Below are 24,044 nucleotides of genomic sequence, written 5' to 3' on the forward strand. Positions count from 1 at the left end.
TACCAAAGTCCAGAGCCTTGCCCTGGCCTTGTCAGTTTAAAGATTAGGTTTGGATCAGCTTCCTAGGGAGGAACAGGTCCTGGCAGTCTACTTATGATGACTCAACCCACCAGGGACTGAGCCAAACCCAATTAATTGATTGACCTGTGAGATAAGCCAGCCCGAAAGAAAGACTGTGGTTAAGCGCACTGGCTTTAGAGTCGAGTTCACCACTTCCTCGCCCTGTGACTCTTCACGTGTTATCCACTCTCTTCAAATCCTAGTTTCAACCACTGAAAATGGGGGAGGAAAATGCTAATCTTGTAGTGTCTAAAATGTCTAATACAGTGGTTGCTACTTAGTTGGATCTCAATAAATGGTAATACTTATAATTTTTATCATGATTATTGTTTGAAAACTAGGTTTGGCCCCTTGATAAGACCTCCCCTGCCCAATGAGTAGGTCCTATCATAAAAAAAAAAAAAAAAAAAAAAATCCAGCCCAGAAAACTGCCAAAAGAACTGAGAGGAAGAGGACTTAGTCTTCAGCCTCTGAGCTGGATGAGTTGTCCATGCCCCTCCACTGCCACCCACTGGGAGTTATTTCTGTTCGAATGCCCAGTGCTAGTTTGAACTCAGAACCCTCTCCTCCCCAGCACTGAGCCGGGAATGAAGTCTGCCCTCTCAGTACTTCTTCCCACTGAAGTATAGTCCTGGCTTCCTGCCTCACCTTGGCAGCTCCTGTTTTGTTGACAAGGCCCCTGTCCAATGTGCCTTCATTTGTGAGGACTTTCCAGCTCCCCAGGAACAAGCCCATGCTGATCATGCAAGGAGCATGTCCCAGGTATTGAGACCCAACAGTGAAAGCCACAGCTGGATCCACTCTTTCTGCATCTTGAAGTCTAGTGGGACAATAAGCAAGCGAAGAAGCAAGGCAGCTTCCGGTGACTGCACAGGAGGAAATAGCCGATCTGATGTGATAGAGAATAACCCTGGTGTGATGGGGTGGTCAGGGAAGGACTCTCCAGGGAGGTGGCATTTACCCTGAGGTCTGAAGGACAAACAGGAGTGAGCCTTGCCAGGAGCTTTGAACAGAGGGCACTCAGCATAAGGAACAGCTTCTCGCTTTGGAGGAGGGAAAGAACTTGATGTGTTTCTCATGATCAGATCCAGCTGGAGCAGACAGTGGATGCAGGGAGGCAGAGTCATGGCAATCAGAGGCAGGCAGAGAGCTTGCTCCTCTGTGCACCCAGCTAGATGTGTGACAGTGGGAATAAGACGCATTACTATCAATTGAGCATCTACTCTGTGCCAGGAACCTTGTAGGCACTATCCATCGACTCCCTCATTTACTCCTCAATCTCCCAACCACTCCTACCCACCTGCGATTGTCTTGTGGTACTGTCATTAGTTCTCTGTGGGTTTGTTCCCCCATTAATGTGTAAGGCATCCTGGTATCCCAGCACATAGCACTAAAGCAGTGCTGGCATGGTTCCTCCTCACTTGATCTTGAGCAGCTGCAACTTGGGGGATGAATATCAGAAATCAATACTCTTTAGACACAGTTTCTAGAAATGTACCTTACTGTCGTGATTTAGAATCACTAAGTTGCTTTGGTAGCACACTTACAAGTATTGTCTGGGTTAGCCAGTTCTCAGTGTATGCACAAGAGCTAATCTCAGCCCTTTGCATGTTAGTGTCTATGCAGAGGGTAATAGTTCCAGACTTTTCCCCAGATGGAGTGTCTACACAGGCCACACAGACCATGCTTCCAAGAACAGGCATGAGGCCATCCCATCAACATACTGTCATCGGGCACCCACTATGAACTAGACTCTGTGACAGATGTCCTATTGAGCATAAAAATGATCTCCGTGTCTGTGCTCTTTACCTACTAAATTGCAAGATCGATTGTGTGCAAGGCTATAACCAAGTGCAAGCAGAACTGTGATGGGAAGACGGTGATCCATCCTGCAGTGGCCCCATGACAGGGGACCTTGATGCCATGCCAAAGGCTTTGAACTTCATTCAGCATGTCAGAAACAGAAGGGGGACCTTAAATGTGGTTTTCGATTTTAATTTTGTTTAAGTAGGCAATCATAAAGAACTCTGTTTTGAAAGGTCCATTTGAAAGAAAGAGAAGAAAACAACTGCCAAAGGGCTTGGAGCAAGAAAGAGCTTGGCCAGGGGAAGGCATTCGGGGTCAGGGTGGGGAGGTCCGATGATGGTCTGGGCTCAGAGCAGCTCACTTCATCCACAGGACGAGCAGGCCCTGGGATGGGGAGGGAGGGGTCACAGAAACAGAGTGAGGTGTTGAGGAACAGGCAGAGTCTGGGCAGGGCTGGGATTGTTGCCTGGAAAGGACAATCAGTGCTTCCCAGCCAAAGACTCCAGAAATCAGAGACATCACAGATGTGTGGAAAAACACCCGTCTTGGGTTAGAATCAGATTCCAGTCCAATTTCTATCATTGATTAGCTATGTAACTTGAAACAAGACCCTTCATTCCCTTAACCTATTTCCTTAGTAGAAAAATGAAGGTAACTACTTCTAAACCTCAAATTGTAATAGAAAAAAAGATGAGTAAGGGCAGTTTTTTTGGTTTTTTTTTTTTTTGTACTGGGTATTGAACTCAAGGGCACTTAACCGCTTAACCACTGAGCCACATCCCTACCTGTTTTTTTATATATTTTTTTATTTAGGAACAGGGTCTCTCTAAGTTGCTTAGCGCCTGGCTTTGGCTGAGGCTGACTTTGAACTCTCGATCCTCCTGCCTCAGCCTCCCAAGCTGCTGGGATTACAGATGTGTGTCACTGCGCCCGGCTGATGGCAGCTTTTATTCAACGTGAACATTCCAGTTCTTTCTCCAGGTGTTCTGTTCAAATCAACTCCACTTCTTCCTTGCAGCTACTCATCATCTGATACCACATGACTGTGGACACAGGATAGGCTGTCGATCCTATAATTCCTAAAGGACCTTCCCAGATTGTCTATCGAGCACCCAGGTGAATCTGTTCCCCTAAGGAAAGTCAATGACAAGTTCAAAAGTGATAAAGCCACATTGCATCCTTACACAGGTTTTACATGAACCCTAGTAGACTGTGCAACCTATTTTTGTTTGATTATCAAGTTAAAAATATTGTTTATCACTTAAACGCAGACAGCAATGAACAGGTGATTATGTTATAAGGCCATTAAAGGTAGGCTATATAGATCCCTCTGTAGGTCTTCTCACCATTCCCAGTGAAATTTCCTTCACTGAATTTGCTACAGCCAAATTAGACTGTTTATTGTGAAGGTGTAACACAGAGAATGGAGAGACCACCACTCAGGGAAAGAGGCAGGGTGGGGGATGGGAGGCTGCCAGACAACTTTTCCAGTCCTGGTTGAACAGCACTGGCAGCCTTGACCCAGGGCTGGCCAGGTTGGTCCAGCAAATGAGGGACAGATGGGGGTTGGGCAGAGCTGGGACTGCTGCCTGGAGATGACAATCAATGCTCACCAGCCGAAGACTCCAGAGATCAAATGTTGGAAAAACACATGTAGAGCCTGGATCTATGAATAAGCAAGTCATGTTTGTCCTCCACTTTACAGGGAGGCAGGAGAGGGATGAGTTAGACCAGAGTTTCTCTTCTTTCTCAAATCACCAAATCAGAGTCCAAGGATCTAAAATGGAAACAATGCAAAAGGTTATCATTTACAGATTCTGCCTGCAGATTTGCAAATGTGCCTTAGTTCCACTTAGGCTGTTATAACAAACTACAATGTTCATGGCTTATAAACAAGAGAAATTTATTTTTCACAGTTCTGGAGGCTGAGAAGTTGAAGATCAAGGCGCCAATAGATTGGTGTCTGGTGATTGCTTTCTGGTTCCAAAATGGTGGCTTCTTGCTGTTTTCTCACATGGTGGAAGACATCATGTCCCTGTTTATAATAAGTCCTGGTATCATGACTGAAGGATGTGGTTGCTACCCTTCCTTCTGCCCCACCCTAAACTTCTCCCATCACCTGGCCCTGCCCACCAAAAGTGCCTGCCAAAAGCAACTCCTCCCATGACCTGGCTCTGCTAAGGCCTTATAAAACCCAGACCTTCATGGTGGTCCACCACCATCCCCCCCACCAAGATGTGCCTCTCAGGAGCTGAATGAAGCATCGCTGGTCCATGAGGTCTCCTCCATTTTCTTTTTCTTTCTGTATTCTCTTTCATGTGCTTTCAGTGACAACTCCCACCACTGATGACTTATCACCCATGATAACTCCCGTCACAGGTTCAGTATTCTAAAATGACTAATGGGTGTGAAGTGAACAATATTCTAATTAGGTTTTCTAAAGTAACCAATGGGGGAACATTGGACACTATTCTAATCAGGTATTGTAATGTAACCAATGGGAGCAAAGAGGGGTAAGGTCTTCAGTCAGGTCTGTATTGGGGAAAGAATGTCTCATAGCTCAGCACGTAAGACGCTAATTTTCAGACATCAGGGCCTCGAGTCTGTATCTCTTGCTTGGCCTCTTCTGCTCCACTTACAGAGTACTACTTTCACCTTGACCTTTAATAAATCTGTGCTTTGCGTATTACTTCTGTGTCTGTTGCTCAATTCTTTGTTTGGGACACCAAGGACTTGGACCCCAACTGGACACCCTGACAATAACCTTTAGACCTTTTTCTCTTTTCTTTTTCTGCATTGAGGAATGCTTCTTATGAGCATATGTAAATCTTCCCGACTGAAAAATTCCTTCAGAATACTCCTGTAGACAGACATTCATGATTTATTTGACCTCTCTCCTTTTGACAGGTAGGGTTTGCTCCCTATTTCTTTCCTCATTGGTTACAATGTCCTGTCAAATATACTTGTATGTCCTTCCCAGTGTACTTATAAAAGACTACATGTAGGATGCATTTCCAGGAGTGAAATGACCAAAAAACTGTGCAGTTAAACTTTTAGCAGAGTTTGCCACATTGCTCCTGAAGGACTTTTAGAGATTTTTATTCCTGCTTCATGGAGGAGAGTATCCACTGATGTCCCTCTTGCCTCACTACCTGTGATCTTTAGGAATCTGGTGGTAAAAAGCCAAACTCATAGTTATTTTGCATTTACTTAACTATGAGTGCCAGTCTACATTTTCTCATATACTTATAAACTGGTTGGTTTTTTCCTAAGACTGCTGTTTCAAAGTCAAAATAAAACACACAGGCTCTGTGTACAGGCTGTGCCTGTGTGAGTCATGATTCATCTAAAAACCACTGCTGAGATTTCCAGTGGGCACTGTGCCAGGGGATAACAGGTGACGACAGGGGGCAAGGAGGATTCTGCCCCTGCCTGCAGTACTTACAGGCACAGAAGGAGGCCTCCACGAAGCCAGGCATTGAAAGATGGCTGCGGGAACAGGGTTCCCACAGCGGGGAGCCGGGTCATCTGACAGGTGTCCAGGAAGACATCCTGGAGGAAGTTGTCTTTCAACTGACACCTAGAGATTTCAAAATGACAAAGGCAAAGGGGACAGGCAAAGAGCATTCTCAGTAGGAGGCAGGAGGACTGCAAGTGTGGAGGTGACAGACAGCATTAAATGGGAGAAATTCAAAAGAGGTGGGACTAGTGGGGGAAGGGATGAAGAATGAGGAGAAAGGGCGGGTGGACAGGCCCCCAGGATGTCGTGATGGAATTGGGAAGTTCCCTGCTAACCTGGATGAGCTGATCACCCTACATGACTGAGACCACATTAAAGAGCTGTTTATAAACTCTAAGGACTCTAGACTTTGTCGCAGGGACAATAGTGGCTAATTAGAGTTTTTAACAGGGTCATCTGTTCAAGGCTCAGTGCTGTAGAGCCCGTATGATTTGGAAGGGTACAGAAGGCAAAGGAGGCAGTGTGGCAAGACTGGAGGCAAGACCCTAGCTGGGAGGCAGGGGGCAGTATTACAGGTTAGGGTGGCCTAGTGACTCCCCTCATGCCACTGGACCACCTTCCATGCAAACCCCTCCTCTCCTCACTTCACTAAGCATCTGAGCCCCCTGGCCAGAACACCTCCTGGCAGGGGTTCCCCTCTCACCGCTTTGGCTTGCAACTGCATGCTGGGCCTCCCTACCTCACCCCCTGGGATTCTTACTGGTGGCAGGGGACAGTCCTTTACTACAGTTAAACGCCATCCTCACTCCACATGGGCCCAACCTCACACAGGAACCCCACCTCTGCCTTGTGTGGGTCCCCTCCTCACTCCTTAATAATGGTGCCTAGCAAGGGTATTGGCAGTTGAGACAAAGATCAACAGGGTTATTGACTGCTGTGGGTGCTGCTGTTCTTGAGGGGCTGGGGGCGGGGCTATAGGGGAGGAGTCTGAGCTGGTGTCCAGAGGAAGGAGCTAATGAGTTTAAACTTTGCTCTGTGAGGGCAGGAGTCTGAGAGCTACCCCAGTGGTCATATGTGGGAAGCAACTTGATATCCGAGTCTGCAGTTTAAGAGAGCAGATCTGGGAGATATACAATTTGGGACAATTCACCTTAAAAGAGCTAACTGAAACCATTGGAATGGATAAGAACACCCAAGGGTATAGAGGAAAGTCTGATTCAGGACAGTAAAGATAATGTCATTAATTATAAGCAAAACAACAACCCCCTCCCCCCCATTGCCACATTTACCAAAGTGCAAAATAATTCGGTTTAGAATAACAACTTAAAAATATTTGGTGAAGCGTCTTTCATGAACTTGTGCTCTATAGACACATCACTGCTGGAGGCCAGAAAGTATGGGGAGGGCTCAGCATTAGGTTCGAGGTTCTTCTACACGTACTTCAATAGCAGGCTGCTTTCAGTAAGTTTGTGCTCTCCACTTGCACAAGGCTCCCAGGACCCCCGGCGTGCTGTCTGTCCTGAGCTGCCCAGTCCAGGGGCTCATTTGCCCAAAGTCACATGACTGATCCAGAGCAAGAACTCAGTGGTCCTGGTTCCCTCCCTGGCACATGCTCCTGGTAGAACCATCGTCTGTTAGAACCAGAAGTCATCCTGTGCTCCGCGCGCAAGCCCAGTGGTCTGATTTTACTGTGAAAGCGCGGCGTTTGGTGTGGGAGGAGAGGACAATGCTCCTCCTCACAGATCTGCAGGGCCCACAGAGGCTGAATTAGGTGGACAGGGCTTGGGGAGAGAGACAAGGTCTGCACCGCGGTGGCCTCATGCTTCTCACTTCTCACTCTGCACGGGAGGCATGGAGGCTGCGGAGCAGGGGTAGACCGCCCTGCCGACTGAGCGGAGGCCGGGAGGCGAAGGGCGGCTCGCGCGCTGGAGAACGTCAGAGCTCTCCTTCTCCTCAGGCAGAGGAAGGCCAGCTCTTCCAAATGTGGACAGCTCCTCCAGCTCTCCACAGTGCTTTCTTGACAGAGATGAAGAAACTTGTCCAGGTCACATTGCTATAAATGGTCAAGAAAAGATTTGAATCTGGGTCTTTTTTATTCATTCCATCATCCGTTCAACAGTTACATCACCTGCCTTAGAGTCTGCTAGACTCAGAAGGAAAGAGGGAAAGGCTTCAGAAAGAAGAGTGGTATTCACAGTCACCCTCAGGGGCACTATACGAGCCTCACCCTGCTCAGCACTGACACTCGTGCCAGGTTACCCTCCAGAAGACACCTTCTGCTCCTGCTTAGCCACTGGTGTCTGGCCCTGGGCTTCCCTCCTGCATGGTTGCTCTTCCTGCCTCACACTGACTCTAGATGCTGGGGAGACCCTGCACCCACCCTCCCCAGCCACTCTACTTCTGACACCCTACGATGGCCACGCAAACCTTTCCCAGTTCCACTCAGGGTCTGAGTCCTCCTGTCAGGGTGCCCTCCAGACAGGGACTATTTTCACTCTGCTTTGTCTTGATGCCCTATTGGGGCATCCCTTCCCCACCCCAGGGTTCTGACACACACTGACCTATGGACCCCTCCTCACTCCTTATGGGCCCAACCTCCCACTGGACCACCACCTGCTGTGTGAGCCTCCTTCTTACCCCTGCTGAACCCACACTCCTGCAAGGCTGCCCTCCTTCAAAGATGCTCTTGCCACCCCATGCTCATCAGCAATCGAATGCAGAGATCTGCCTTGTTCCACCTCGACTAATGACTTCAAGATGAATTTTCTGGAGGGAAGGGAAAGAAAAAGAAAGCATATCCTCTTGACCTGTTCCTGTACCCCACTTTCTCCTTCCTTCACATCACCGCTCTCCAGGAACCCCCATGTCTCCTGGCACTGTTGACTTCTCCAGGTCAGTGAGGTTTCCACTGGCTTCCACCAGGCTTCCCATCTCCTATCCCTTTTCTGTGCCATCTCTGGTGGCTTGAAGCTCTTCAGCTGGGTTCTGTTGCAAGGTGTGGAAGGACACCTCTGCCTTACTCTGTCATATTTGACCAGAAAGTCCCTAAGCAACACCCTACTTGGACTCAATGTTTTACAGGGTTTAGAGTCCACAGCTTTTACTGAGTACCTCTCCTTGTGCTGGGTCCCCTCCTTCCACAATCTGGGTCGGGAGGCAAATCTGGGTGACAAATACCATTGTGCATGCGGGATTCCCTCCCCTCTTCCAGTTCAGGCTTTGCATTGAGCAGTTCAAGCTTGCAAGGCACTCCCCTCTCCTCAAAATAAGTAACCTCCTGGAAGTTCTGGAGGATCCTGAGGCCCCTTTACAAACAGATGTCTGATTGCCCACCACTGCCCCATGCTCTGGACATTTCTAAACTCCAGTCAGGACACAATTTGTGCTCAAACTAGACCGACTTCAATGATCTTGACCAAGCATTCTACCCTGGACTGTTCCCTCTCCCTTCCATGTGCCCAGTATGCCAAAGCAATGTCCCGGTTTCATTATCCATTCATTGACTAAGACCCCTATCATACTCAGTATGGAGGATTCACAGAGGCCCCTTGGCAAAGACAGGCAAAGTAAGTCTCATCTGCTAGATTCCAGGTCACATGTGCAACCTGAAGAGCAACCTGGAGTGCTTTTCCCATTGGCCTAAGCCCTTTAGCCAGCCTAGAGGAAGTCTAAATCTCTTTTCTCATTTTATGGTGAGTTAAGAAAGAATTAGGGGGGAGATCCAAGATAGCGGACTAGAGGGAGGCTGCGTTCCTTGTCGATCTGGTTTTAAGCAAAGGATATCTGTTTCTCGGTGAGGCAGTTTTTGCTGCTTATCAATCCCCTGCTGTTTACCCCATTTGTCTGCTGTGATGACCTGCAGTGTGCCAGCATATCGATGCCTTTTTTTTTAATTGTAAACAAATGGGATACATGTTGTTTCTCTGTTTGTACATGACGTAAAGGCATACCATTTGTGTAATCATAAATTTACATAGGGTAATGTTGTTTGATTCATTCTGTTATTTTTTCCCTTCCCCCCCACCCCTCCCACCCCTCTTTTCCCTCTATACAGTCCTTCCTTCCTCCATTCTTGCCCCCCTCCCTAACCCTAACTCTAACCCTAACACTAACCCCTCCCACCCCCCATCATGTGTCATCATCCACTTATTAGCGATATCATTCGTCCTTTCGTTTTTTGAGATTGGCTTATCTCACTTAACATGATATTCTCCAATTTCATCCATTTGCCTGCAAATGCCATAATTTTATCATTCTTTATGGCTGAGTAATATTCCATTGTATATATATATATACCACGGTTTCTTTATCCATTCATCAATTAAAGGACATCTAGGTTGGTTCCACAATCTGGCTATTGTGAACTGAGCAGCTATAAACATTGATGTGGCTGTATCTCTGTAATATGCTGATTTTAAGTCCTTTGGGTATAGGCCAAGGAGTGGGATAGCTGGGTCAAATGGTGGTTCCATTCCAAGTTTTCTAAGAAGTCTCCACACTGCTTTCCAGAATGGCTGCACTAATTTGCAGCCCCACCAGCAATATATGAGTGTACCTTTCTCCCCACATCCTCGCCAACACCTGTTGTTGCTTGTATTCTTGATAATCACCATTCTAATCGGGGTGAGATGGAATCTTAGTGTAGTTTTGATTTGCATTTCTCTTATTACTAGAGATGTTGAACATTTTTCCATATGTTTGTTGATTGCTTGTAGATCTTCTTCTGTGAAGTGTCTATTCATTTCCTTAGCCCATTTGTCGATTGGATTATTTGCATTCTTGGTGTAGAGTTTTTTGAGTTCTTTATAGATTCTGGAGATTAGTGCTCTATCTGAAGTATGATTGGCAAAGATTTTCTCCCACTCTGTAGGCTCTTTCTTTGCATTGCTGATAGTTTCTTTTGCTGAGAGAAAGCTTTTTAGTTTGAATCTATCACAGTTATTGATTCTTGCTTTTATTTCTTGTGCTATGGGAGTCCTGTTGAGGAAGTCTGGTCCTAAGCCGACATGTTGAAGCTCTGGACCTACTTTTTCTTCTATAAGATGCAAGGTCTCTGGTCTGATTCCAAGGTCCTTAATCCATTTTGAGTTTAGTTTCGTGCATGGTGAGAGAAATGGGTTTAGTTTCATGCTGTTGCATATGGATTTTCAATTCTCCCAGCACCATTTGTTGAAGAGGCTATCTTTTCTCCATTGCATATTTTTGGCCCCTTTGTCTAGTATGAGAAAATTGTATTTATTTGGGTTTGTATCCGTGTCCTCTATTCTGTACCATTGATCCACCTTTCTATTTTGGTACCAATACCATGCTGTTTTTGTTACTATTGCATTGTAGTAGAGTTGAAGATCTGGTATTGCGATACCCCCTGCTTCACTCTTTCTGCCAAGGATTGCTTTAGCTATTCTGGGTTTTTTATTCTTCCAGATGAATTTCATAATTGCTTGCTCTATTTCTGTAAGGTACATCATTGGGATTTTAATTGGAATTGCATTGAATCTGTATAGCACTTTTGGTAGTATGGCCATTTTGACAATATTAATTCTGCCTATCCAAGAACATGGGAGATCTTTCCATCTTCTAAGGTTTTCTTTAATTTCTTTCTTTAGCGTTCTGTAGTTCTCATCGTAGAGGTCTTTCACCTCTTTTGTGAGATTGATTCCCAAGTATTTTATTTTTTTCGATGCTATTGTGAATGGGGTAGTTTTCCTAATTTCTCTTTCTGAAGATTCATCACTTATGTATAAAAATGCATTAGATTTATGTGCATTGATCTTATATCCCGCTACTTTACTAAATTCACTTATGAGATCTAAAAATTTTCTGGTGGAATTTCCTGGTTCCTCTAAGTATATAATCATATCATCAGCAAATAGGGATAGTTTGAGTTCTTCTTTTCCTATTCGTATCCCTTTAATTTCTTTGGTCTGTCTAATTGCTCTGGCTAGAGTTTCAAGGATGATATTGAAAAGAAGTGGTGAAAGAGGGCACCCCTGCCTTGTTCCCGTTTTTAGGGGGAATGCTTTCAATTTTTCACCATTTAGAATGATATTAGCCATGGGCTTAGCATAGATGGCCTTTACAATGTTAAGGAATGTTCCCACTATGCCTATTTTTTCTAGTATTTTGAGCATGAAGGGGTGCTGTATTTTATCAAATGCTCTTTCTGCATCTATTGAAATAATCATGTGATTCTTGACTTTAAGTTTGTTGATATGGTGAATGACATTTATTGATTTCCTGATGTTGAACCAACCTTGCATCCCTGGGATGAAGCCCACTTGATCATGGTGCACTATCTTTTTAATATGTTTTTGTATGCGATTTGCTAAAATTTTGTTGAGAACTTTTGCGTCGATGTTCATTAAGGATATTGTCTGAAATTTTCTTTCCTTGATGTGTCTCTGTCTGGTTTAGGTATCAGGGTGATATTGGCTTCATAGAATGAGTTTGGGAGGGTTCCCTCCTCTTCTATTTTATGGAATACTTTGAGAAGTATTGGAATGAGCTCTTCTTTAAAGATTTTGTAGAACTCGGCTGAGAACACATCAGGTCCTGGACTTTTCTTTGTTGGTAGGCTTTTGATGACTTCTTCTATTTCATTACTTGAAATTGGTCTATTTAAATTGTGTATGTCCTCCTCGTTCAGTTTACACAATTCATATGTCTCTAGAAACCTGTTGATGTCTTCGAAATTTTCTATTTTGTTGGAGTATAGATTTTCAAAATAGCTTCTAATTATGTTTTGTATTTCAGTCGTGTCTGTTGTGATATTTCCTTGTTCATTCCGAATTTTAGTGATTTGGGTATTCTCTCGTCCTCTCTTTGTTAGTGTGGCTAAAGGTTTATCAATTTTGTTTATTTTTTCGAAGAACCAACTATTTATTTTGTCAATTTTTTGTATTGTTTCTTTGGTTTCAATTTCGTTGATTCCAGCTCTGAGTTTCACTATTTCCTGTCTTCTACTACTTTTGGTGTTGGTCTGTTCTTCTTTTTCTAGGGCTTTGAGCTGTAGTGTTAGGTTGTTTATTTGTTGAGTTTTACTTCTTTTATTAAATGCGCTCCATGAAATAAATCTTCCTCTAAGTACTGCTTTCATAGTGTCCCAGAGATTTTGATATGATGTTTATTTGTTCTCATTTACCTCTAGGAATTTTTAAATTTTCTTCCTAATATCTTCTGTTATCCATTCATCATATAATAGCATATTGTTTAATCTCCAGGTGTTGGAGTAGTTTCTGTTTTTTACTCTTTCATTTATTTCTAACTTCAGTTCATTATGATCTGATAGAATACAAGGTAGTGTCTCTATCTTGTATTTGCTAACATTGGCTTTGTGGCATAATATATGATCTATTTTAGAGAAGGATCCATGTGCTGCTGAGAAGAAAGTGTATTTGCTCTTGGTTGGATGGTATATTCTATAAATGTCTGTTAAGTTTAAATTATTGATTGTGTTATTGAGATCTATGGTTTCTTTGTTCAATTTTTGTTTGGAAGATCTGTCCAGTGGTGAGAGAGGCGTGTTAAAAATCACCAAGTATTATTGTGTTATGGTCTATTTGGTTTCTGAAATTGAGAAGGATTTGTTTGACATACATGGATGAGCCACTGTTTGGGGCATAGATGTTTATGATTGTTATATCTTGCTGATTTATGTTTCCCTTAAGCAGTATGAAATGTCCTTCTTTATCACTTCTGACTAACTTTGGCTTGAAGTCCACATTATCTGAAATGAGGATGGATACTCCAGCTTTTTTGCTGAGTCCATGTGCATGGTATGTTTTTCCCCATGCTTTCACCTTTAGTCTATGGGTATCTCTTTCTATGAGGTGAGTCTCTTGCAGGCAACATATTGTTGGATCTTTCTTTTTAATCCAATCTGCCAGTCTATGTCTTTTGATTGATGAATTCAGGCCATTAACATTCAGGGTTATTATTGAGATATGATTTGTATTCCCAGTCATTTGGTTCATTTTTAAAATTTTATTTATTTATTTATTTATTTTTGACACAACTTGATTCCTCCTTTATTTGACAGTTCCTTTAGGATAATTCCTCCCTTTGCTGATTTGCTTCTTTGTTTTTTATCTCTTCCTCATGGAATATTTTGCTGAGAATGTTCTGTAATGCTGGCTTTCTTTTTGTAAATTCTCTTAGCTTTTGTTTATCATGGAATGATTTTATTTCATCGTCAAATATGAAGGTAAGTTTTGCTGGGTATAAGATTCTTGGTTGGCATCCATTTTCTTTCAGAGCTTGAAAAATGTTGTTCCAGGCCCTTCTAGATTTTAGGGTCTGGATTGAAAAATCTGCTGATATCCATATTGGTTTCCCCCTGAATGTAATTTGGTTCTTTTCTCTCACAGCCTTTAAAATTCTGTCTTTATTTTGTATGTTAGGTATTTTCATTATAATGTGCCTTGGTGTGGGTCCGTTGTAATTTTGTGTATTTCGAGTCCTATAAGCCTCTTGAACTTGATTTTCCATTTCATTCTTCAGATTTGGGAAATTTTCTGATATTATTTCATTGAATAGATTGTTCATTCCTTTGGTTTGTTTCTCTAAGCCTTCCTCAATCCCAATAATTCTCAAATTTGGCCTTTTCATGATATCCCATAGTTCTTGCAGATTCTGTTCATGATTTCTTACCATCTTCTCTGTTTGTTCAACTTTGTTTTCAAGGTTAAATATTTTGTCTTCAATATCTGAAGTTCTGTCTTCCAGGTGTTCTATTGTATTGGTTATGCTTTCTATGGAGTTCTTAATTTGGTTTATCGTTTCCTTCATTTCAAGGATTTCTGTTTGTTTTTTTTTCAATATCTCTCTTTATTGAAATGATCTTTTGCTTCCCGTATTTGCTCTTTTAACTGTCGATTGGTGCTATCATTCAATGCCTGCATTTGCTCTTTCATCCCATCATTCAATGCCTGCATTTGCTCTTTCATCTCATCGTTTGCTTCCCTGATCATTTTAATTATGTACATTCTGAACTCCCTTTCTGTCATTTCTTCTGCCATGCTGTCATTGGATTTTATTGATGTAACATCTAGATTTGTTTGGGGCATTTTCTTCCCTTGTTTTCTCATATTGTTCAGGAATCAGTGGGTCATTAAGATAATTGCAGATTTCCTCTATTGACTTATAATGTCCCTGAAGATTGCTAGTATATCCCCTCTTATCCTACAGTAGCCTGCAGTCTTGGATGAAGTTGATAATGCAGTGCTCCACAAGGAAGCTGCCTCTCTAGGGTTGGTGACCCGCAGGTGGGGTATATTCCCTGCTAGTGGGCAGAGGTGCCTCCACTTGTTGACCAATGGTCATCCAAAGGGGAACTAGACTGCGGGCTGAGGAGAGGCCTGTTTGTGCCTGTGTCTCTTTTTTTATCGTCCTTGTGGGAAAACCTCACCCGGCAGGGAAGACTCACCCGGTGGGGAGGTCTCGCTGGTCAGTTCCCCTCCTAGAGGTTCCCCTCAATCTACAACTACCGCCTGGGCTGGGCTGTCTTCCTCTGCAACGTTCCCAGGGGCCCGGACCTACCTCCTGGGCCTGGGAGCCTCACCCTCCGCAGGCGAGTCTCCTTAGGCTGCCTCTCCTCAGAGAATCTGCCCACAGTCCTGGAAACTTCGCTCCGCCCTAAGCGTGTCTCTGTGTGGCTCTTCCACCAAGAAGCCACCTAGGCCCTGGGACCCTGCTCTGCACCTAATCGCCTGGCTATGTGGCCCCTCCTCTGAGCCGCCACCTGGAGCCCCATACAATGACTCTGAGACCCAGAGACCCACCACACACCTCTTCCTCTGGACAGCCGCCTGGTTTCCGACGCAGTCACTAGGAGTCCAAGCAACTCACTTCGCGTCTCCTCCTCCCGCCAACTGCCCATAGCCCTAGGCAGTCACTCCGAGTCCAAGTGACCCGCCCTGTTCCTCCTCCTCCTCGGGGTAGCCCTCCGGGAGTTCAGGATCAGTCGCTCGGAGACCAAACGACCCACCGCACTCCTCATCTGGCAACCGCCTGTGGCTCTGATGCAGTCACTCCTAGACCAAGCGACCCGCCGCGCTTCTCCTCTTCCTCCGGGCAACCCCCTGGTATTCAGAAGCGGTCGCTCTGAGTCCAAACAGCTCGCCACGCAGCTCCTCCTCAGGCAGCCGCCCGGAGCCCCAGTGGTTGCTCCGAGTCCAAGCGCTGTGTTCATCGATGCCTTTTTTGAGAGCAGATTGCTCGCTGTCAGGCATCTATCATCCGCCATTTGCCTGCCTCTTGCCTGTCCATCGCCTACCTTACACCTATCCATCACCCAACGCACGAGTTTCACCCCCGATCGTCCGACAACAGTCAGCAAACTGATCGCCGATCACCAGTGGAGCACCAGCTGCCTGCTGCTGTCTGGAAGTTCACTGTTACAGTACCTGCAGGTTTGATTACATGTGGCTGCCGCCATTTTGAGACAACAGCCAGGCCCCGTAGAACCCCTGGCCGGACTGACTGAGCCCCGTCTCCAGGATACCTCAGCCCAACTGATCACTCCCTGCCTCTGAGGCCCTCACATCGACTGACTGCTCCCTGCCGCCAGGACCCCCAGACCAACTGACTGTGCCCTATCACCGAGACCCCAGACCGACTGATTGCACCCAGTTCCCAGGATCCCACAACCACACCAAAGACACCGGACTTCCAGGACCCCTGCCTGACCAACTGCATCCCGCCTCCAGGACCTCCAGCTAACCACGTCCACCCCTGAGCTGAAGCTCCCCATTTGCCAACACATTTCGAAGCCAGAGCAGCCATCTTGGATAATCCTTGAAGCCATAGCTCTGATCTTTGGGTGGGGCAAAACCCATCCTGAGACGCCTGCTGGCGGCTTGAAGCTTATTGTCAGATACCTCTCATGCATCAGGCTACTGAACACTGGGAGGTTTCATTACTATATGACTATTATACTGTAGATTTTCTTTTTTCTGCTTTTTAAAAAATTTAAGTTTTTATTTCTTTACTTTTCTTGCTCTCTTTTCCTTTTGTTTACCTGTTCCCTCAGAGTCTCTTTCTCCCTTTTTTGCATGCTAATATCCAATTACTTTTGATTACACTCTCACCCTTTCTATTATCTAGAACTTCTGTATATTCTTTTCTTATCCCATTAACAGCAACATTCTACATCCCTCTGCATGTCTTTGTCCTCCATTAGAAACTGCAGACCTTATTGCAAACCTGTTTGTTTTACCGAAGATAATATCTGAACTCATTCTGTTTATTATGACAATTTTGTTATTGCCCCCATAGGGGCTATTTGGTCTAGGACTGCATAGTGTCTGATTTGGGCACTGCTAATATTGATCTCCCCTTAAAGAAAGGGTTTAGGAACCTATAGGGCCACTATAACCCTATAGGGGGAAATCTGCAATGCCCCAGATCTACACTGCTAGAGGGGAAGGTACATGAACAACATGAAAAAACAAGAGAAGAAAATGATCCAAACAAATCTAGATTCTATATTAATAGAATCCAATGACAGTATATTAGAAGAAATGTCAGAAAAGGACTTCAGATTATACATGATTAAGATGATTCGTGAAGCAAAGGATGAGATTAGAGAGCAAATGCAGGCAATGAATGATAATACCAATAAGCTGAAAGAGCACCTGCAGGAAGCAAAAGATCATTTCAACAAAGAGATAGAGATTCTCAAGAAAAACCAAACAGAAATCCTTGAAATGAAGGAAACATTAAACCAAATAAAAAACTCAATGGAAAGCAAAGTTTCTTACCAAACAGAGAAGATGGTAAGAAATCATGAACATAATTTCCAAGAACTATGGGACATCATGAAAAGACCAAATTTAAGAATTATTGGGATTGAGGAAGGCTCAGAGATACAAACCAAAGGAATGAACAACCTATTCAATGAAATAATATCAGAAAATTTCCCAAACCTGAAGAATGAAATGGAAAATCAGATACAAGAGGCTTACAGAACACCAAATGCACAAAATCACAACAGATCCACACCAAGGCACATTATAATGAAAATGCCTAACATTCAAAATAAAGATAGGATTTTGAAGGCCACGAGAGAAAAGCATCAGATTACATATAGGGGGAGACCAATACGGATAGCAGCTGACTTCTCAACCCAGACTCTAAAAGCTAGAAGGGCCTGGAACAACATATTTCAGCTCTGAAAGAACATGGTTACCAACCAAGAATCCTATACCCAGCAAAACTAACCTTCAGATTTGAAGATGAAATAAAATCGTTCCATGATAAACAAAAGTTAAAAGAATTTACAAGTAGAAAGCCTGCACTATAGAATGTTCTCAACAAATATTCCATGAGGAGGAAATGAAAAACAACATTGGAGGTCAGCAAAGGGAGGAACTACCTTAGAGAAAAACCACTCAAAGGAGAAACCAAGCCAACTTAAAAACCAAAAATAAGCCAAATGACTGGGAATATGAATCATATCTCAATAATAACCCTGAATGTTAATGGCCTAAACTCATCAATTAAAAGACATAGACTGGCAGAATGGATTAAAAAGAAAGGCCCAACAATATGCTGCCTGCAAGAGATTCATCTCATAGAAAAAGACATCCACAGACTAAAGGTGAAAGGATGGGAAAAAACCTACCACGCACATGGACTCAGTAAAAAAGCAGGGGTTTCCATCCTTATATCAGATAAAGTGGACTTCAAGCCAAAGTCAATCAGAAGGGATAAAGAAGGACATTTCATACTGCTTAAGGGAACCATAAATCAGGAAGTCATAACGATAGTAAATATTTATGCCCCAAACAATGGTGCATCCCTGTACATCAAACAAATCCTTCTCAATTTCCGGAATCATATAGACCACAACACAATAATTCTGGGTGACTTTAACGCACTGCTGTCACCACTAGATAGATCTTCCAAACAAAATCCAACCAAAGAAATCACAGAACTCAATAACACAATCAATAACCTAGACTTACTAGACATATCTAGAATATTCCATCCATCAACGAGCAGATTCACTTCTTCTCAGCAGCACATGGAACCTTCTCGAAAATAGACCATATGTTATGCCACAAAGCAGCCCTTAGAAAATGCAAAAAAATAGAGATACTGCCTTGTGTTCTATCAGATCATAATGGACTGAGTAGAAATCAATGACAAAATAAAAAACAGAAATTACTCCAACACCTGGAGGCTAAATAATACTATTGAATGAAACATGGATAACAAAAAACATCAGGGAGGAGATAAAAAAAATTCTTAGTGGTCAATGAGAATGACGATACAACATATCAAAATCTGTGGGACACTATGAAAGTGGTACTAAGAGGAAAATTCATTGCATGGAGCACATTCTAGAAAAGAATGAAAAGTCAACAACTAAATGACCTAACGTTACAGCTCAAAGCCCTAGAAAAAGAACAGAATAACAGCAAAAGTAGTAGAAGACAGGAAATAATTAAAATCAGAGCTGAAATCAATGAAATTGAAACAAAAGAAACAATTCAAAAAATTGACAAAACAAAAAGTTGGTTCTTTGAGAAAGTAAACAAAATAGACAAACCCTTAGCCACACTAACAAAGAGAAGGAGAGAGAAAACTCAAATTACTAAAATACATGATGCAAAAGGAAATATCACGACAGACACCACTGAGATACAGAACATAATGAGAAGCTACTTTGAAAATTTGTATTCCAACAAAATAGAAACTACCGAAGACATTGACAAATTTCTAGAGACCTATGCTCCTCCCAAACTGAACCAGGAGGACATACACAATTTAAACAGATCAATATCAAGCAATGAAATAGAAAAGCCATTAAAAATCTACCTTCCAAGAAAAGCCCAGGACCAGATGGATTCTCAGCTGAGTTCTACAGGACCTTCAAAAAAGAACTTATTCCAATACTTCTCAAAGTATTCCAGGAAATAGAAAAGGAGGGTACCCTACCGAACTCATTCTATGAAGCTAATATCACCCTCATACCCAAACCAGGAAAAGACACATCAAGGAAAGAAAATTTTAGACCAATATCCTTGATGAATATAGATGCAAAGATCCTTAACAAAATATTGGCAAACCGTATCCAAAAACATATTAAGAAAATTGTGCACCACGATCAAGTGGGGTTCATCCCTGGAATGCAAGGATGGTTCAACATTCGTAAATTGATAAACGTAATCCATCATGTCAATAGACTTAAGGATAAGAATCATATGGTTATTTCAATTGACACAGAAAAAGCGTTCAACAAAAGACAACACCCCTTCATGCTCAAAACACTAGAAAAAATAGGGATAGTAGGAACATACCTGAACATTGTAAAGGTTATTTACGCTAAGCCCAAGGCCAACATCATTCTTGATGGAGAAAAACTGAAACCATTCCCTTTAAAAACAGGAACAAGACAGGAATGTCCTCTTTTACCACTTCTATTCAACATTGTCCTCGAAACTCTAGCCAGAGCAATTAGGCAGACCAAAGAAATTAAAGGGATACGAATAGGAAAAGAGGAACTTAAGCTGTCACTATTTGTGGATGACATGATTCTATATTTAGAGGATCCAAAAACCTCCTCCAGAAAACTTCTAGACCTCATCAATGAAATCAGCAAAATAGCAGGCTATAAAATCAACACGCACAAATTTAAAGTACTTTTATACGCAAGTGACGAAACAGCTGAAAGGGAAATGAGGAAAACAACCCCATTTGCAATAGCCTCAAAAAAAATAAAATACTTGGGAATCAATCTAACCAAAGAGGTAAAAGATCTCTACAATGAAAACTTCAAAACATTGAAGAAAGAAATTGAGGAAGACCTTTAGAAGATGGAAAGATCTCCCATGTTCTTGCATAGGCAGAATTAATATTGTCAAAATGGCCATACTACCAAAAGTGCAATTCCAATTGAAATCCCAATAACGTACCTTACAGAAATAGAGCAAGCAATCATGAAATTCATCTCGAAGAATAAGAAACCCAAAATAGCTAAAGCAATCCTTAGCAGGAAGAATGAAACAGGGGGTATTGTAATACCAGAACTTCAACTATAGTACAAAGCAATAGTAACAAAAACAGCATGGTATTGGCACCAAAATAGACAGGTTGATCAATGGTACAGAATAGAGGAGACGGACACAAACCCAAATAAATACAATTTTCTCATACTAGACAAAGGTGCCAAAAATATGCAATGGAGAAAAGATAGCCTCTTCAACAAATGGTGCTGGGAAAACTGGAAATCCATTGCAACAGAATGAAACTAAACCCCTATCTCTCACCCTGCACAAAACTCAACTCACAATGGATCAAGGACCTTGAAATCAGACCAGAGACCCTGCATCTTATAGACGAAAAAGTAGGTCCAAATCTTCAACTTGTTGGCTTAGGATCAGACTTCCTTGACAGGACTCCCATAGCACAAGAAATAAAAGCAAGAATCAATAACTGGGATAGATTCAAACTAAATAGCTTTCTCTCAGCAAAGGAAACTATCAGCAATGCAAAGAAAGAGCCTACAAAGTGGGAGAAAATCTTTGCCACTCATACTTCAGATAGAGCACTAATCTCCAGAATATATAAAGAACTCAAAAAACTCTACACCAAGAATACAAATAACCCAATCAACAAATGGGCTAAGGATATGAACAGACGCTTCACAGAAGAAGATCTACAAGCAATCAACAAACATATGAAAAAATGTTCACCATCTTTAGTAATAAGAGAAATGCAAATCAAAACTACACTAAGATTCCATCTCACCCCAATTAGAATGGCAATTATCAAGAATACAAGCAACAATAGGTGTTGGCGAGGATATGGGGGAAAAGGTATACTCATGCATTGCTGGTGGGGCTGCAAATTAGTGTAGCCACTGTGGAAAGCAGTGTGGAGATTCCTTAGAAAACTTGGAATGGACCTACCATTTGACCCAGCTATCCCACTCCTTTTTTAAGTCCAAAGGACTTTAAAATCAGCATACTACAGAGATACAACCACATCAATGTTCATAGCTGCTCAATTTACAATAGCCAGACTGTGGAACCAGCCTAGATGCCCTTCAGTTGATGAATGGATAAAGAAACTGTGGTATATATATATACAATGGAATATTACTCAGCTATAAAGAATAATAAAATTATGGCATTTGCAGGCAAATGGATGAAATTGGAGAATATCATGTTAAGTGAGATAAGCCAATCTCAAAAATCCAAAAGATGAATGATCTCACTGATAAGCGGATGATGACACATAATGGGGAGTGGGAGGGGGGCAAGAATGGAGGAAGGAGGGACTGTGTAGAGGGAAAAGAGAGTTGGGAGGGGTGGGGGGGAAGGAAAAAAAAAAAAGAACAATGGGTCTTGTTTAGATGTCCCAGAGAGTGATTGACACCTGCTTAGGGACAATCCTGCTCTGTCCCATGGCTACCCACCCCCAGCACAATAGTCATGAAGTCCTAGACCAGGAATGTAGGAACAAAAATAGAAGCAGAGCGGGTCACGCATCCTCTAGCACAATCTGTGGGAATTCAGCAGTCTTTGGCTGTGGTAGCATTAGGGGGAGGGACACAAAGTGTCCCACCGGTCACCATCTTACAACATCGCTCCCTCCCCTTCCATAGTGCTAGTCAATAGAACTTTCTGTGATGACATGTTCTGTATCTGAGCTAGTAGGGGGCCATAGGCCACCTGGGACTATTGAGCACGCGAAAAGTGCTACTGTGCCTACTGAGCTGCATTTGAAATTTTCTTTAAGTTCTTTATGTTTTGCATATTGTATGAGTCTGTTTTCTGTTGTGACTAACACAATACCAGAGACTAGGTGAGTTAGGAGGTTTATTTGGGTCCAGGTTCTGGAGGTGCAAGGTCAAGGGGCTGCACGTGGTGATGGCTCTTGTTGTCAAAGTCCCAAGACAGCACAGAACATCACGTGGCAAGAGACAGAGCGCCTCTCCTTCCTATAGAGCCTCCAGGATTCAATCCTGATAAACCCATCTCTGAACAACATAGTTCAATTAAATTTCCATCCTCTTAATTCCTCAAAATGGGCATTAAATTTCAGTGCATGAACTCTTGAGAGGCACACTCAAACCATGTCCAAACCACAGCACGTGACCACGTGTGGCTAACAGGTGCCATGTTGTACACCACAGCAGAGGAGGGCACCATCCTCTTGCTCATGCCTTGCCAGTGAGGGCTTGGATTCCTAGGGGCGCCAAAGGATGGTCTGTGGGAGAAGGGAAGAAAACACCTCTTTCCCGAGACATGCTAGGTTTTAGGGTCCCAGAGAGCACTGCTTCTTCCTCTCTCTTTTTTTGAATAGCTCATTGTGTTAAATCACAGCTCCCTACTTTCCACAGGACCTGGGAGTCCTCCAGGGTCTGGAGTTGGCACAGTTTTCAGAGTTTCCTAACTGGATAGATTGCTTAACACTGGATCATCCAGAATCCTCTCCCAGCAGGCCCCTTCAACCTCCCTGCCACTAACCTTTTCCAAAGAGAAGGGACTGAAACAGGGACCAAAGAGGGGCCTAAAAGCCAGACCCCTTGAAGAAGCTTGCAGATCCTTGAGAAGACACAGAAATTGTCTACTCAGCCCAAGCTGAAATGAAATGAGTGACTAGGCGAGGACAGCAGACAGAGAGCAATTTTCCTCTGAGCAGGGGTCCTCAAAGTATAGTCAAGGAACCAGCAGCTTGAGCATCAGCTGGGAACTTGTTGGTTATACAAATCCTGGGGCCACACCCAGACTCCTGAATCAGAGACTCCAGGGGTGGAGCTGGCAATCTGTTTTAACAAGCCTCCTTCCTCTGATGCCCTCTGAAGTGTGAGAACCACAGCTCCAGAAGGCATAGGGCAGAGTGGGTGGGGGCAGAGGGTAGGGCTGACTTCTCAGATGAGCCCCAAGAACCTGCCCTGGAGCCTGCCAAGGAGTTCACCAGGCAAGGCATGTCGGGGCAGAGGACCTGCACCCCACTGCCGACCTTCTGATGTTGAATAATCCTGGAATCGTCATTTCATTCATATTATGTTGTTTGGAATAAATGGCAATGTATTCTTTAAAGACTCAAATTAAACTGCTTTCCATTAAAAATATTTGTTTTGGTTTGACTTAATTTTGGAATTCTAAATTTAAGGATTATCTTTATTCAAAGTTTTAAAAGTTTACTAGATCTAGAATCTCCAAACCCTTTCCTTGACTCCTTTAAAAACAGCATATGATTTTCCACAGGAAACTACTATGCAAAGAAAAAAAAGTGGGGGGGGGAGATAGCTAACACACTCCTTATTAAGAATCATTTTCTCTTGGACTCTTATTTTCCCTATCAACCTGATTTCCCCTACAATCTATCTGTCCACCCTCTTGCCCCCACCTCACACACTTCCTGACTTTGACCAAGGAAACCAGATAACCAAGATGGTTAAAATCATACAGAGTTAAGACTGAAGCTCTAAGCAAGAAACTTTCTTAAATGAGCTTTCATGCATGGACACCACTCTGAAATTTCATGAGTTAGTGAAAAGGCACAGTTTTAAGGTCAAAGTAAGGTTCAAGCCCTAGCTTTGCCTCTTGCTAGCTGTCATTCAACTTTGTCTGAGTTTCCTCATTTCCGTGGCTATAACATGAGGCTCGGGATGGGTTTTAGAGGTTCCGTGAAATAATAATGTGTAAAGTAGCTGGCACTTCATAAACACTTACTCAGTGTTCATTCCTACCTTCTATTCCTT

Source organism: Sciurus carolinensis, chromosome 9 (assembly GCF_902686445.1).
Source record: "Sciurus carolinensis chromosome 9, mSciCar1.2, whole genome shotgun sequence".
Lineage (NCBI taxonomy): Eukaryota > Metazoa > Chordata > Mammalia > Rodentia > Sciuridae > Sciurus > Sciurus carolinensis.